At 51.6% G+C, this 14,532-nt stretch overlaps 1 long non-coding RNA gene across 8 annotated transcripts in view; it reads right to left on the bottom strand.

Moving 5' to 3' along the window:
- The window catches only part of LOC143689047 (uncharacterized), a 213,150-nt gene that overhangs the window by 129,757 nt on the left and 68,861 nt on the right, over nucleotides 1-14,532 (bottom strand). For 2 of the 8 annotated variants that reach the window (XR_013178498.1, XR_013178499.1), the window contains one exon: nucleotides 7,949-8,255. The exons of the other annotated variants lie outside the window; for them this stretch is intronic. This is a non-coding gene — a long non-coding RNA (uncharacterized LOC143689047). The remainder of the gene's footprint in view (nucleotides 1-7,948; nucleotides 8,256-14,532) is intronic. 8 annotated transcript variants of the gene reach the window in all.

The raw sequence follows: 14,532 nt of genomic DNA, 5'->3' as shown, positions 1-14,532 counted from the left end.
CGAGTTTGGAAAAACACACATCGGTGCGGCCTCTGGAGAGATTCCTCAGCTCAGGAGGGACACCCCCACAGAGGGCGGACACGGAGCGGGAGAAGGCGGCCGGCAGGCTTCCTCGTGTCTAATTCCTTACATCTTCAAAAGGAACCGTCTAAAGCAGACGTGCCACATCATTTCCACTTGCCATTTCTGGTGCAAGAACAGGAGTTTTGTTAAATGACCCTTCATCACCTCTTCTTCAGTGTTTCAGATCTGGGCCCTTCTAATTATGCACAGAAACTATACCAAAACTCCACGGCAGGGTCTCCAACTGGGCAAAAAGCTCGGGCAGGCCCGAGAGCCCCGACGGCCAACCCCAGCGCCCTCCTCCTAGGGGGAGGCAGGGCCGCCCGGCCTTAAAGGACACATGGCTCCCGCACGCCCTCCACCACACAGCCAGGCTCAGCTTCACCCCTGGCTGAGCTTCCTTCCAGATCTGTCCATGGACGAAGCGCAATTCCTTGAGGCCAGGCCACCCTGCTCTCAGGACTCCTTCCTAGATGTGCCTGCTTAGTCCTCTCAACCAGCATGAGGGGCACAAGCCCAGGACCACCACGCCACTCCCAAGAGTTGCCCTAAGTGACTCACCATGGGGCAGCAGGACAGTCACAAAACCAGCTCACGACTCACAAATCTGATGTAGATACAGGGTTTACTGTGTGTCAGGGCAGTAGGAAAGGACTAACAACTGGCCAGTCTTTACACTGCATGTCATCTAACCTTCACAATAACCAGTTTCACAAGGCCCAGAGAAGCCAAGCATCCTACCCAAGGTCACACAGCAAGAGGCTCCAGAGGAGGCACTTCCATGGTCCCAGGTTTTCTAACATGCCCTATGAACCTCCCCAGGGCATTTTTTCTATGGGGAAAATTTGTTTTTTTAGGAACATCCTCATTGTCATTGAACAAACAACAAAAAGCTTCCTGGGCCCTGGGGTCAGCAGAGAGTGGGAGCTTGTGGGTGGAGTTTGTTTGTGTCATCACCTCCCACTAAACCTAGTTCTGGCTAAACCCGGTCCCAAGCTTCAGAGCAACCTCACCATGGGCAGCTGCTCTTTGCTCCAAGCTAGAGAAGTGCCCATAGGGGGGTGGGGGTCAGCGAGTTTCCGGGTGTCGGGTGGGGCTGACCCTCTCTGCCCAGGAGCCCCCCCCCCATGTGGGATGATGGATGGCGGCAGCCAGGACGGGAAGCAAGCTCCCAACCCCACAGCGGCCCCTCTGCCTGGCCGAGCCCAACCCAGCGGGGCCCACCAGTCATGACAACTTTGCAGCCCGGCTCTGCCCTCTGACACCAGAAGTGACAGTGCTTTAGCTGCCTGGCTCTGGTCTCCGACACCACAGCCTTATCCCCAGAAGGTTCCAGAAACCAGAAACAGGTTCTATTGGTCAAGAAAGCCTGTCCCGTCATCCCCCACCGGTCCTACCCATTCGGGTCAGAACAGAACCCAGAGAATAGCTAATGCATTTTTTTTTAAGGCAACTAGGTAATCTTTCCATCCGCTCACACAGCCTCTTACTCGGCCTGCCACCCCCCACCCTCCAACTTCGGGAAGCTGAGAATCATTTCACGATTCTATCGAATGGGTTCCCCTTCTCCAAAGATGGGCTGCATGGTGGCTGCTCCCGCCTCCCTCGGGGTCACCAGGTCCTGCAGGGGGACAAGGCTCACACACCCCCGTCCTGCTTGACTTTCAGCCAAGGTCATGTTCCTGCCCCACTGCGTGAGTGCTCTTCCGTGCAGCTGCTATAAACCTTCAGTGGCCTTCAGACTTGCTCAGGGGTAACAGGCGGCTGGGAAAGGGGTGGGGAGGTCAAAGAGAGACCCTCCTGGAATCTGCTCCCTTCATTAACTTCCAAATTCCACAGGCCAGTGTTTTCTCAAGGCCTCCCCCCACCCCCACCCCAATACTCACCCAGGAGAAGGGGGCTGCCATCCTCATTAGCCCACAGGCTCCTGCTGGCACCACCTGAGGTGAAGGAGGGGTGAGGGAGGGAAACTAATATTTAGAGAGCAAACAGCTGGCTGGCACTGGAGGAAGAACTAGAGATTCAGAGGTGTTATGATCCCAACTTTGCAGATGGAGAAAATGAGGCTCAGAGTGATCAAGTAACTTGAGCAGAGGCACACAGCAGCAAAGAGCAGTGCTTCAAAAGCCTGCTTTGGCTCTGCTCCAAAGACCACACTTTGTCATTCACAGCAGCTATCGGTCTGTGAGTTCCGGGATCTCATGCGATGTCCTGCGTTGCACTAAGTGTCTGGGCTGGAGTCAGCTGCTGGGCCGGAAGCCCACTCAAATTCATACTGAGACCCCAGAGTGACTCAGCACTGGGCAGTGCACCCATCGCCGAAAACACTCTGATTCACAGATGTTATGATCCCAACTTTGCAGATGGAGAAAATGAGGCTCAGAGCAGTCAAGTAACCTGAGCACAGGCACAGAGCAATGAAAGAGCAGTGCTTCAAAAAGCCTGCTTTGGCTCTGCTCCAAAGAACACACTTCTTCATTCACAGCAGCTATCGGTCTGTGAGTTCCGGGATCTCGTGTGATGTCCTACGCAGTAGGACACTGAGTGACTAGGCTGGAGTCAGCTGCTGGACCGGAAGCCCACTCAAATTCACACAGAGACCCGAGTGTGACTCAGGCACTGGGCAGCGCACCCATCACCGAAAACACTCTGAATGGACCTACGTCATCACTCAGTGCAACCCTGCCAGCTCAGCACCTGCCAAAACAAATGTGCCTTACGGTTTTACTGTGGGACGATAACAGGGCCCTGGACACTTGAGAAACACGAATGATAAGAGAAGTAACTACGCGAAGGTGACCTCTTCACTTTCCGTCAAATCCCCCAGGGAATACCCTGCCTGGATGACGTTCAAACCCCATCTAAAGACCTCCTCTTTCGATAATTATTCTCGGTGTTAATGATCCTGGAACAGTTTCTCTCTCTCTCAAAGACAAACAAGGCTCCTTCCTTTAGACCAAAGGACAAACCACAACCAATAGGCCAATTGCCTGTTCTTGTAAAAAAACGTTTTACTGGAATACATCCACGGCCGTTCATTTACGGATTGTCTTCCCTGCTATGGCTGCTGTGTCGAGTGGTTGGGACAGAGACCGTGTGGCCACAAGAAGCTAAAAATACTTACTATTGTCCCTTCACAGAAGTTTACCAATCCCTGATTTAGACACAAATACAACCTACCCTGCAGCGTGTTAACTAGGAAGCTCAGAGCTGAATTTAATGTTAAATTTTAGTAACGTGCTCATCCTCAATACCTTTTCTCTCTGTTTTGATCTTCTAAATTCCATTTTAACATTTTATTTAAAAATAGCTCCATTCCCTGGGTGCATATTATGTCAGGCACTGAATTAAGCCCTTCAATTTGTTCTCTTATTCAATCCTCACAATAAACCCATGGGGTGTGTAATATTATTTCAGATTTATTGAGAAGAAATGAGTGAAAAATGAATCATCAATTGATTGCCTAACGGGACAATTATTTCATGACTCAATGTTAGGGAGTAACACAGCAGTGGGCTAGGAAACTTTGGGTCCTAAATAAACGTAAATAATCTGGTAGGACCCAGACAAGTTAGCCACGGCCACTTGGAGCTGAATTCTAAGAGGACAGTGGCACCTATCGTTCTGGGATTCTTGTAGTTTTCCTTAGACCAAGCTAAGCAGCTGCTTCATCATGCATCTTCCCGATTTAGGGCCGATCCCGGCAGGTTACACAGCACAGCTGATACAATCTCAGCCCCAGGACCCCAGAACCACACAGAAGCACCCCAACTCGAAGCCAGGACCTGCAACCTAAACTTCATCCCTCTTCCGGAGTGCTGTGACCACTTATCACCCTAATATTTACACAAAGTAAACCTTTTAAAGATTTAAATATCTACTTTATCTATATCCCAAAGCGGTACTATCTGCAAAATCACGTCTTCTGTGCCAACTACAGTCTTCTCATCTGAAATGAAAATAAATAGGAAACAACTAATTTTTCAAAAGCTTGTGCATCCAGAAACCTCAGATCCTCTTGCATCCCTGACAGCACACCAGGGGGGCACCTGGGGGGGCGGCGGAGAAGTTCACACCAGCTTCTCCTGCCTCGCCAGGACAAGGTGGGCAGCAGTCTTCACCTCACTGAACCCATTCCCCGCCCCCAGGTAAAAGAGGGCCCATGCACACCTGCCCAGGTTGGGCGGTTAGAGGGGCACCTTGCAGGGTTCACAAACAGCAGCTCTGAAGCAACCCCACAGCTGTTATCCAGAACCCCTGGTCTCCCAGGCTGGGCCCAGAGAACTTCTCTCAGGGGCCAGGGCACAGGAGCTGAGCCATCTCCAGGGATGCTGGCTGGGGTGTCAGTATGGGTGGGAGGGCAGTGCTGCACCCCCAGACCCCAAAATCAAGGGCTGTCTATCACATAGGGGTCCATCAGTTAAAAAAATACAGGGTCTGTCTGGCCTGGGCTTGGGAGTGGAGTGTGAAGGAAAGGTACTTGAGGTAGTGGAGTGTGAAGGAAAATGGGTGCCTTCAAGCTGCTGCAGGCACACTCGTGTGCTCACAACAGGCCAAAAGCAACCTGCCTGCGAAAATGCAAAGGGAAACCAGAGAAGTGATCCTGGGTCCAGAGGCAAAGTGACAGCAGCCTGCCCATCACGTGCTAATGAGCCCAGGGGCCCCCAGGAAAGCCCTGCTTTATGCTTGTCGCCCCCAAGCAAACACTACGGAGTCCCGCCTGGAGGATACATGAGAGGGAGTCCTAATTTACAGTACCCCTTCCAATAAGGGTCCCGAAGCCCAGAATGGGTGTGTGAGCTGCCCCAAGCCACACAGCAGCTGGGAGCCCAGCTGCACCCTCAGCCCCAGGCCCTGCAGCCTCACGGCCTCGAGTCAAACGCCGATCCCAGGCACACTTGGTTTGCTTCCGGTGCTGCAATCACTTCACTGGTAAAAGAGTAATGGTCTCTTCACCATCGCTGTGCGCCGGGGTCCGGGTGGGTGTAAAGTGTTGCCCTGTGTCCTGCACGGAGCCGGGCTTGATAAACGGGGATTTCCGGCCCGTTCGTGTCCACGGGTTGCAGCCTCGCCAGCACCGGGCAGGAGCTCAGCACGGCCGGAGGGGAGGGGATGCAGGGTCTCCACACCGTACTTGTGGGCGTGGGGCTGGCCCTCGCCTGCCCAGAGCAGGAGATAACCGGACCACCACGGACCACCAGAGCCAGGGTGTCCTGGGGAGTAACTGATAACCCAAGAGCAAGCAGGGCTCTGGGCCATGTGATAAGTGAGGGCGCAGCTGCGGCCACGGGGGAAGGGGTGACAGGCGCAAAGGGAAGCAGAGTCCTGTGAGGGCAGCATGGGCAGGGGGCAAGGCGCCACCTGGCCTGATGTCAGGGCTGCCAAAGACGGCTGTGCTTCTGTCCCCCAGGACCAAGCAAGTCCTCAAAAGTCTCCCCAGGCTGCCAAGAGCCCCCTCCTCCCTGCCCCTGCTCTTTGCACCCTGAGCACAGCACCCACCACCCGGCACTGCCGTCCCACTTATCCAAGGGCCTGGCCCTCCTGCAGCCCTGGAGCCTCCGAGGCTGGACAGGGACCCGTCCCCACTGCATCCCCCACACCCCCCAAGCACCTGGCGGCTCGACACGCTGCAGGGCCTGTGACTGCAAGTCTGACTCTCCTGGAAGAAAAGGCACTTGGTCAGATCTAAGGACCCGGGGAGCCCTTCAAAGCAGGAAGCGCTCAGTGCACACATCTTTCTGAAGACCTCAAGGGAGAGAGCCTTTACCCTTCGACTGAAGCTGTGTGGTCCGGTGTAAGATGCCAGGCAGCGGGCAGCTTCCCGCCCGGCCTTCCTCTGCATGGAGAGCCTCGGGCAAGTCGTGTGACCCTTCAGAGCCTCAAGCCACTCAGCTGTAAGATGGGGACCCCACTGCCCACCTGGGGGATGGCGGCATTGAGTAAGTGATGTGGATGCCCAAAAAGAGGCCGTTTCCCTTCAGTCCGTCCTTTTCAGGGAAGCCAAATATCCCCCAGAGAGTCACCATTAGACCTGCCAACAATGGTGCAGTGACTAAGGCTCCACCATGTGTGGCCTATAAGCACATCACCTGTTCTCCTGACCTCGGAGTGCAGGAAAAAACCTGAAGCCAAATAACTTGCAGAAATGAACTCACGTATCCCACAGTCAAGAGCTGTGGATAAGAACAGCGTGCAAAAACCAGAGGGGCATAATTTACACGAGCAGGTCAAAAAAGGCCCCCTGGGGAGGTGTCACTGGGCAGGAGAGGAGATCTGGGGACCCAAACACAATCAAGGCCAAGGCCTTGGCCAAGTGCGGTCTGGGGACCAAGGCCAGGTGGCCCTGGTGACCTGAGAGCTCAGGACGCCCCCCATCGGGGCTGCCACTGTTCTGCGGGGCAAGCCTGGCATTACAACGAGCACCACTGGGAGTTGCCTGCCTCGCCAGCTGCCAAGTCAGGCCCAAGAAGCCAGTCTCCTGGCTTGTCTGCTCATAAACCACACCCGGCCTTGGGTGCCAAGCCCCATCCCTCGAGCTGACACGAACTCCTTCTCCCAGCCTGACCCTGCCCGTGGGCCACCCAGCAGTGCCCACGTCCCCAGTCTATCACCCCCCACCTGGTTCTGCTTAGAAGGACTTCCCTGGTCCCAGCAACACCCCCCCAGAGCTGTCCCTAACCAACATGAACCCCCTTCCGTGGAACGAGTGTTTGCTCTGTGGCAGGCAGAAGGCTGGTTGTGCCACAGGTCAGCAGGCATCCTGCCATCGACACCCATTCCATGAAGTAGGCTAACACTTCACCTTTATTTAACAAAGGAGGGCACAGGAGCCCATCACCTATCCAGAGGGGCACGGGGGCTGTTTACGTTAGGGATGCAGTGCCAGGCCCACCTGGCTCCCTGGAAGCCCAGGGACTCTCACAGCTCTAAAAGATGGCCTCATGCGCTCTATTGCTCTAAGCACAGCACCAATAAGTTAGGCCCCCGTGTGTAGTAGCCCCCTGCGCGTATCTTCCCATCCTACTTTTCCAGGGCTGCCGTAACAAAACAGTACAAACCCGGTAGCTTAGAGCAATGAAAATTTATTGTCTTACGGTACTGGAGGCTGGAAGTCCAAAATTTGAGTGTCAGCAGGAACCTGCACCCGTGGCACCTGTAGGGGAGACCCTGTCCTTGCCTCTGCGGCTCCTGGTATCTTCCTTGGCCTGTGGATGCATCTCTGCAGTTTCTGCCTCCTCATCACAACGGCCTTCTCCCCCTGCGTCCTGCCTCCTCTTCTCACAAGGACAGTCCTACCGGACAAGGGCCCTCCTTACCCATATAACCTCAGCTCGCCTTGAATACAACGGCAAGACCCTATTCCCAAATAAGCTCGCATTCCAAGTTCCGGGAGTGAGGGCTTCCATATAGCCTTTCAGGGAGCACAGCTGAACCCACAGCACTTCCCTATTTATTCCCCAAGGCGGGGCCACCACAACTGACCTCACCTTTTCTTCAGCAGGGGAGAGCACCTGCAGGCACCGCTCCCTGAGACCCAGAGCCACGCTGAAGGGCCCTGCCTTCAAGATGCTCACCGTCGGAGGCAGAGGCGGACACAAACCCAGAAAATCAGCGAGGAGTGACAGGTATGATGACACAAGTCAGCCCAGGGAAGAGTGACGGCTCCCAGGAAGGCCCTTCCATCTCCAGCTGTCCCCTGAGCACCCAGCGCCGTGCGCCGGACACAGCGTGAGCTCACTGAGAGCCAGCTCCTCTGTGCCACTGCGGGTACGCCACAGCTACGGCCCAGACAGGACACAGCAGCACGCGTGGGGGACAGGTGGGCAAGGAGTGGAGGGGACTTACGCATCTTCAAGGGGAGCACCTGAAGGTCACTGGTACCAACCTGACCGGACGTTCCTGGGTGACTGGTGGAAAGCTGGGGTCCTCGGTCCCCCATGGGCTTCGGATTTCAAGAAGCCAGGACGTGCTCACCCAGGGCCAGCCTTCAACCCCTTTTAACATCCATGAACGTGCAGCTGAGCATGATTCCAGAAAGAGCTTTCAGCAGCCTGTTCCCCAGGCGGCCAACGATCACTGTAAATCCATCAGGTTCAGAAAGTCCTTGGACAAAGCTCCAGGCACCCAATAGGCACAGCCAGTGTAAGGGGCATCTTTTTCATTCCCTCCTGGGCAAAGGATCATCCTGGGGCCTGGTAGGATGAAAAACCGTCTTGTCAAAATCATGCACCCAGAACGGTAGTGGGGAATTCTTCGTCCTTCATATTTGACCCTCAGAATGAGGGTCAGTATCCTCTACACTCAGAGAGGTGAGTCCCTGCCACTCTGGTACCCAAGTAAAGGAGGGCCGGTGCCCCAGGGAGGCTTACAGGGCAGTGTCCCGTCCATGGAACACCAGGGCTCCTCAGAACCATCGTGGGGCCTAGGGGGAAGAGGTCGTGGGCTGTCCATCATAACGGCAGGAGAGAAAGGCCCAGAAAGGGAAGCAGGCTTGCTGACAGCAAGGCCGCTGCAGCGCTGAGCTCCCTGCCCAGGGGAAAGGTTCTGGCAGGGAACCGAGGGGCTTTTAAGTCAGCTGGTAGGAAGTCCCTCTTTGTTTTGTTTCTTTTTAAAGGCAACCACAGAACCCTGGCTTCCCTCCAAGCTCTGCCCTACCCTATGAGCATCCACGGGCAGGGTCCGGGTCTCTTCCTTTTTCATTCATTCATTCAAAAGTTACTGAGCCCCTGTGAAGTCTCAAGTACTGGCCAAGGTATCGGGGATCCATTTAGCCCCCCCAGCCCAAGTGTGTAACTTCTTCCAGAGATAACAGAGGGTGAAATCAAATGCAGGGCACAGGGCTTGAGGTTCAGCCATTCACCAGCCGGCCTGATCAGGCCAGTAAGTGCCCTTTACTGAGGTCCAGTGCTCATCCTGCTGACAGCTCTGCCCCCGCCATCTGATGCTACAGTTCTCCGTTTTACAGATGAGGAATCAGGGGCTCAGAGGCTGGCCCTGCTTCCAACTAGCGAGAGTGTAAGCAGAGCCGGGATCTGAAGGTAGACTGCCTGTCTCCCGAGCCGGCACCCTCACCACCTGTGCACCACCCATGAAGATGCCTATATGGGATGCGACTGCTAAAATATACTTCCAGGCATTTCACACACACATAATCCTCACAAAGCCTTCCCAAAGTTCCCATGAGTTCTGACTGTTATTATGCAATCATGGAGATGAGAAACCCCAGGCAGAGAAGCTGAGCAACTTGGCTAAGGTCACACAGCTAGAAAATCATAGACTCACTGAACTGCTTTCTATTTGAGGCCACGCAGTCTGGCTCCAAAACCCGCGGGTGTGACCACTACAGGCCGTAAATTGCAACCATATTTGTTTTCTCTCTCTGCTGTAACAAATTTTCACAAACTTAGCAGTGTAAAGCAATACAAATTTATCTCACATGTCTGTAGGTCAGAAGTCTGACACAGGTCTCACCCGTCTATAGCAAGCTTGTTTTTCTCCAGCTTGCAGAGGCCACCTGCACTCCTTGGCTCGTGGAGCCTTCCCCATCCCAAGGGCAGCCGCGGAGCAGCTCTCTGCCTGCAGGGTGATGTTTCTTCGACTGATCCTACTGCACACCTCCTTTCACTTCTGAACTACCCAGGGATGACACGGAGCCCACCTTGATGGTACAGGATAACCCTCCCATCTCAAGATCCTACCCTCAGGGCCATCTGCAAAGTCCCTTTTGATGTGTGAGTCACACGCTCACAGGTTCCAGGATCAGCTCCAGGGCACCTTGGGGGCGGGAGAAGGCACTGCCCTACCTGCCACAGGCACCAGGTCAGATGGGCATCCAGCCTCTGCTTAAGCCCCTCATGCTCCTCAGAGAAACCAAAGCACCTCGCTACCGCCCCTCCCGCACACATGCACGCTGTCAGCACCCAGCGCCTGAGCACAAAGGAAGCAGTGGGCATCTTCCTCTTTAAAAGCCTCCACGCACACACTAAACCCTTATCCCAATGGCCTCGGAGCACAAACGAAGACGAAGCTTGCCACCCACAAGGGGCTGAAGCCATTTCCCAAATGTCCTCAGTGCTGGTGGGGAGGCCACCGAGCAGCAGGGGCCTTCACGCGGCCAGCACCAGGCCGGGACCAGACAGTTTCACCGGTGACAGTCCCACCGTGGGTGGTGGCATTTGCTGTCTCAGCTCCGCAGGCTCCAGGCGGCCGAGCCAGTTGCTGTGCCCGAGGGAGCCTGTGCGCCCCTAAGAGAGGAGGGCGCTAAACGGCGGCTGAAAGCTGAATGGTGGAGGGCAGGCTACCCAATTCTCGAGCTGAGTTATTCTGGGGACGTTTTTGAATCGTTTCTTTCTTCATCCGTTAAATGGGAGTAGGTAACATCTAGTTACATCACTGTGAGGCTGACAGGACATAGCCGGCATACGGCACTGAGCACTCTGCAGGCGCGTGAGCCACTACTCCACACAGCAAAAGGAACAGGCTGTGTCCGCTCAGCAACGGCAGAGCCCCTAGGCCAGGGTCCTCGCTCAGCCCCTACCGGCAACCCCCGTGAGCGGCCAGCACAGAGAAGCCAGCCTCGGGAAGGCGCCCTGGGGGATTTCAGGACCGGGGCTCCGGTCAGCAAAGAGGGGCTGCTTACAGAAGAAAGGGGAGCGGTGATCGATGGTTCCAGGCCTCAGCTGAGGGCAGGCAGGGGAATGGGGAACACAGCCTGTTAAACACTGACTGCGGCCCACACGCAAATGTGAAAGCAGGTTCGTTAGGCTGGGGTCGGGTGCGCTGAAGTCACCTGGGGAGGAACGATCACGCGGTCTGCTGGGAACTACTGCGGGCAGGTCATGGTCCCAGGTGCAGCGCTGAAACTCAGGGAGAAGGGGCTCCACGGAGCCCTCCACCCTCGGGGGCCCATGATACGGGGTGCTGGACCCCACAGCTTCTGTTAACATAGAACCATTCTCTCTCAGGGAGCATTTCCTCTGTTGCTCACTTGCAGCATGATTGCTTTCAAGTCATTTGCTCCTTCCGTAAGATATTGGGTAAAATAAAAAAGACAGACGGTACCAAGGACAGGCGTGATGCAGATCAGCCACAACTCTCCCACGTGGCTGTTGGACATTCGAAAGAAGAAACCACCGCTTTGGGAAATGGTTTTGCATTATCTGCTACAGCTGAAAATATGTATATCCAAGGACCCAGCAATTTCATGCCTAGGTGGAAAAGTGGACACAAGACGTGTCACCAACAGACACGTCTAAAGATATTCTCAGTAACACTAGACCCAACAACCAAATACTATAAACTACGCAAGCACCCATGACTAACAGAATGGACTTTATAAACACACACACAATGGAACTTCATACAGCAATGAGATGACAAACTACTACACACAACATAGGGACACATCTCGCAAACATAATTTTGAGTCAAAGAAGTCAGCCACAATTTTAAAGAAGACCTAAATAAATGGCAAGACATTTCATATTCACTGATAGGAAGGCTTAATATGTTAAAGATGTCAAAACTACCCAAAGCAATCTGTAGATTCAACGCAATCCCTATCAAAATTGCAGGAGCCTTTCTTGCAGAGATGGAAGAGCTAATCCTAAAATTCACATGGAACCAATCACAAGAGACCCCTGAATAGCCAAATCATTGTTGAAAAGATTAGCAAAATAGGAAGTCTCACAATTTCAAAACATATGACAAATCCACAGCAATGAAAACAGTTTGAAACTGGCATAAAGGCAGACATACAGACCGCTGGAATAGAAATAAAGTACAGAAATACACCCATATACCTATGGCTAATGGATTTTTGACAAGGTTGTCAAATGCACTAATTGCCAACAAATGGTACTGGGCCAACTCTGTAAGTGAAATCCTTGCCCTCCTCCCTACATGGTACATGATATCCAGGGATGAACGTCTCCCTGGTGGCATGGGAGATGACTCCCAGGGATGAGTCTGACGCTGGCACCGTGGGATCAACAATGCCATCCTGACCAAAAGGGGGAAAAGAAGTGCAACAAATAAGGTTATCGGTGGCTAAGAGAGTTCAAATAGAGTCGAGAGGCTACTCTGGAGGTCACTCTCACACAAGCTTCAGTTAGACATTGCTACTTACCATAACTTGCCAACCCCCAGCCAAAACCATTCCAGTCAATCCTAAAGAACACCTAGGGTGTATAAGATTCTACAAAGGTTCCATACACTAGGATAACTTCCCAGAAACCTACAACCTCCAGATGGGTCCTTGGACCAGGTAAGTCCTGAAATGCAGAGAGGCCTGCTAAAACATCACTAGTTCCATCCTCTACTCCATATTATCAATAGCCCCTTCCAACATGAAAAAGTTAGAATGGGCATAGCAAATACCTCTAAAGACTAGGAGAAAGATAAAAATGATGGTGGAGTTAAACAGAGGAGGTAGGGTTTAACAAACGAGCATGATTTCTGAATCATTATATTGATTTTTTTTTTTTAGTCTCCAGTACCTCAGAGCAGCTAGAAGTAAAAACCTAAAATTGTGCAATTATAACCCATAGCAAACTCTGATATCTGTTCTACACCTAATTGTTGTGCTGTGCTTTGAAATTTATTGCTTTTTTGTATATATTATGTTATTTTTCACAGAAAAGAAAAAACAAACAACAACAACAAAAATAACGGTGCTGAGAAAACTGGATATGCACAAGCAAAAGAATGAAGACAAACTCCTGCCTCACCCCAAATGCAAAATTTAACTCTAAACGCATCAAGGACTTCAACATAAGATCTAAGACCATAAAACTCTTAAAAGAAAGCAGAGGAGAAACCTTCATAACCTCGGATTTGGCAGTGATTTCTCAGACATGACATCAAAAGCATGAGCAACAAAAGTAAAAGTAGATAAAACAGACTTCATAAAAATTAAAAACTTCTGTAAGTCAGCAAACAGTATCAAGAAAGTGAAAAGACAATCTACTGAATGAGAGAAAATAATTGGCAACCATATACCTGATAAGGGTTTAATATCCAGAATATATAAAGAACTGCTACAACTCAACAGAAAGATAAATAATTCAATTTAAAAATAGGAAAGGAGCTTGAGCAGACATCGCTCTAAAGAAGATATATAAATGGTCATAAGCACATGAAAAGATGCTCAATATCATCAGCTATCAGGGAAAGGCAAATCAAAACCACAATGACATACCATTTCACATAGACAAGGATGCCTATTACTGAAAAACACAAAAACAATAAAACACAGAAAACAAGTTTTGGTGAAGATCTGGACAAACTGGAACTCTTATATATTGGTAACGAGACTGTAAAATGGTGCAGCCACTGTGGAAATCAGTTTGATGGTTCCTCATAAAAATGAACATGGAATTACCATAAAAACTGGCAATTCCACTTCTTGGTATCTTTCAATTCCCAAAGAACTGAAAGAAAGGACTCGAACAGACACTTGTACACTGATGTCCAGCAGCCAAAAGATGGAAGTAACCCAAGAGCCCTTTAACAGGTGAACAGACACACAAAATATAGTATATACACATAATGGAATATTATTCAGCCAGAAAAAGAAACAGAGCTCTGACACATGCTATAATACTGGGGAACTTTTCAGAGATCGTGTTGCATGAAAATAAGCCAGATGCAAAAAGACGAATACTGAGCGATCTTGCTTACAGGAAATGCCCAGAATAAGAAATGTCTAAACAGAGCAGAGCGCATGTTTCCAGGGACCCCAGGAGGGGAGGGGGAGTCACTGTTTAAGAGATGCAGAGTCTCTATTTGAGGGGATGATAAGTTTGGGTCACAGATGGTGGTGATGATAACACAACATTATGAATGGAATTCACAGCACTAAAATATATCTGAATGTGGTTAAAAGGAAAAAATTTAGCTTGTATGTTAGTAATAAAAAAAATTTTTAAAAAGAAACCAAAGGACCATACAACACAAACAATGAACATAAAGTAAACCATGAACTACAGTTAGAAGTATAATTATAACAGTATTCTTTCATCAATTGTAACAAATGTACCACAGGAATGCAAGGTGCTAATGATAGGAGTGGGATATGGGCACTCTGTATTTTCTGCATGATTTTTCTGTAAACATGCACCTTCTCTAATAATTTTTCCCCAATTTCTCCTGCTGTAAGAGTTTTGCTGGGTCCTGAAGACATCAGAGCACCCCTCAAGGCTGGAGAATAGGCAGCTCCCAGGTTCCCCTGCTCACCGGATTCCCGCAGTCTGCTGCCCGGACCTGCCCCTGTCCCTGCCCCTGCCCCTGGGGGCCATAGCCACTGGAGCTGATGGAGACTAACTGACAATTAGGTATGCCTGGCCCAGTGACATGGGATCACCCCTCAGGGAAACGCAGCCAAACCCCATCCCCCTTGTCCAGGCCTCTGCTCTCGGCCCTGTGCTTGTCAGGCCAAGGTGCCACTTCCTTCCAGCCTTCCCCACTGGG

Source organism: Tamandua tetradactyla, chromosome 6 (assembly GCF_023851605.1).
Source record: "Tamandua tetradactyla isolate mTamTet1 chromosome 6, mTamTet1.pri, whole genome shotgun sequence".
Classification (NCBI taxonomy): domain Eukaryota; kingdom Metazoa; phylum Chordata; class Mammalia; order Pilosa; family Myrmecophagidae; genus Tamandua; species Tamandua tetradactyla.
This window is presented reverse-complemented; position numbering and strand designations above follow the sequence as displayed.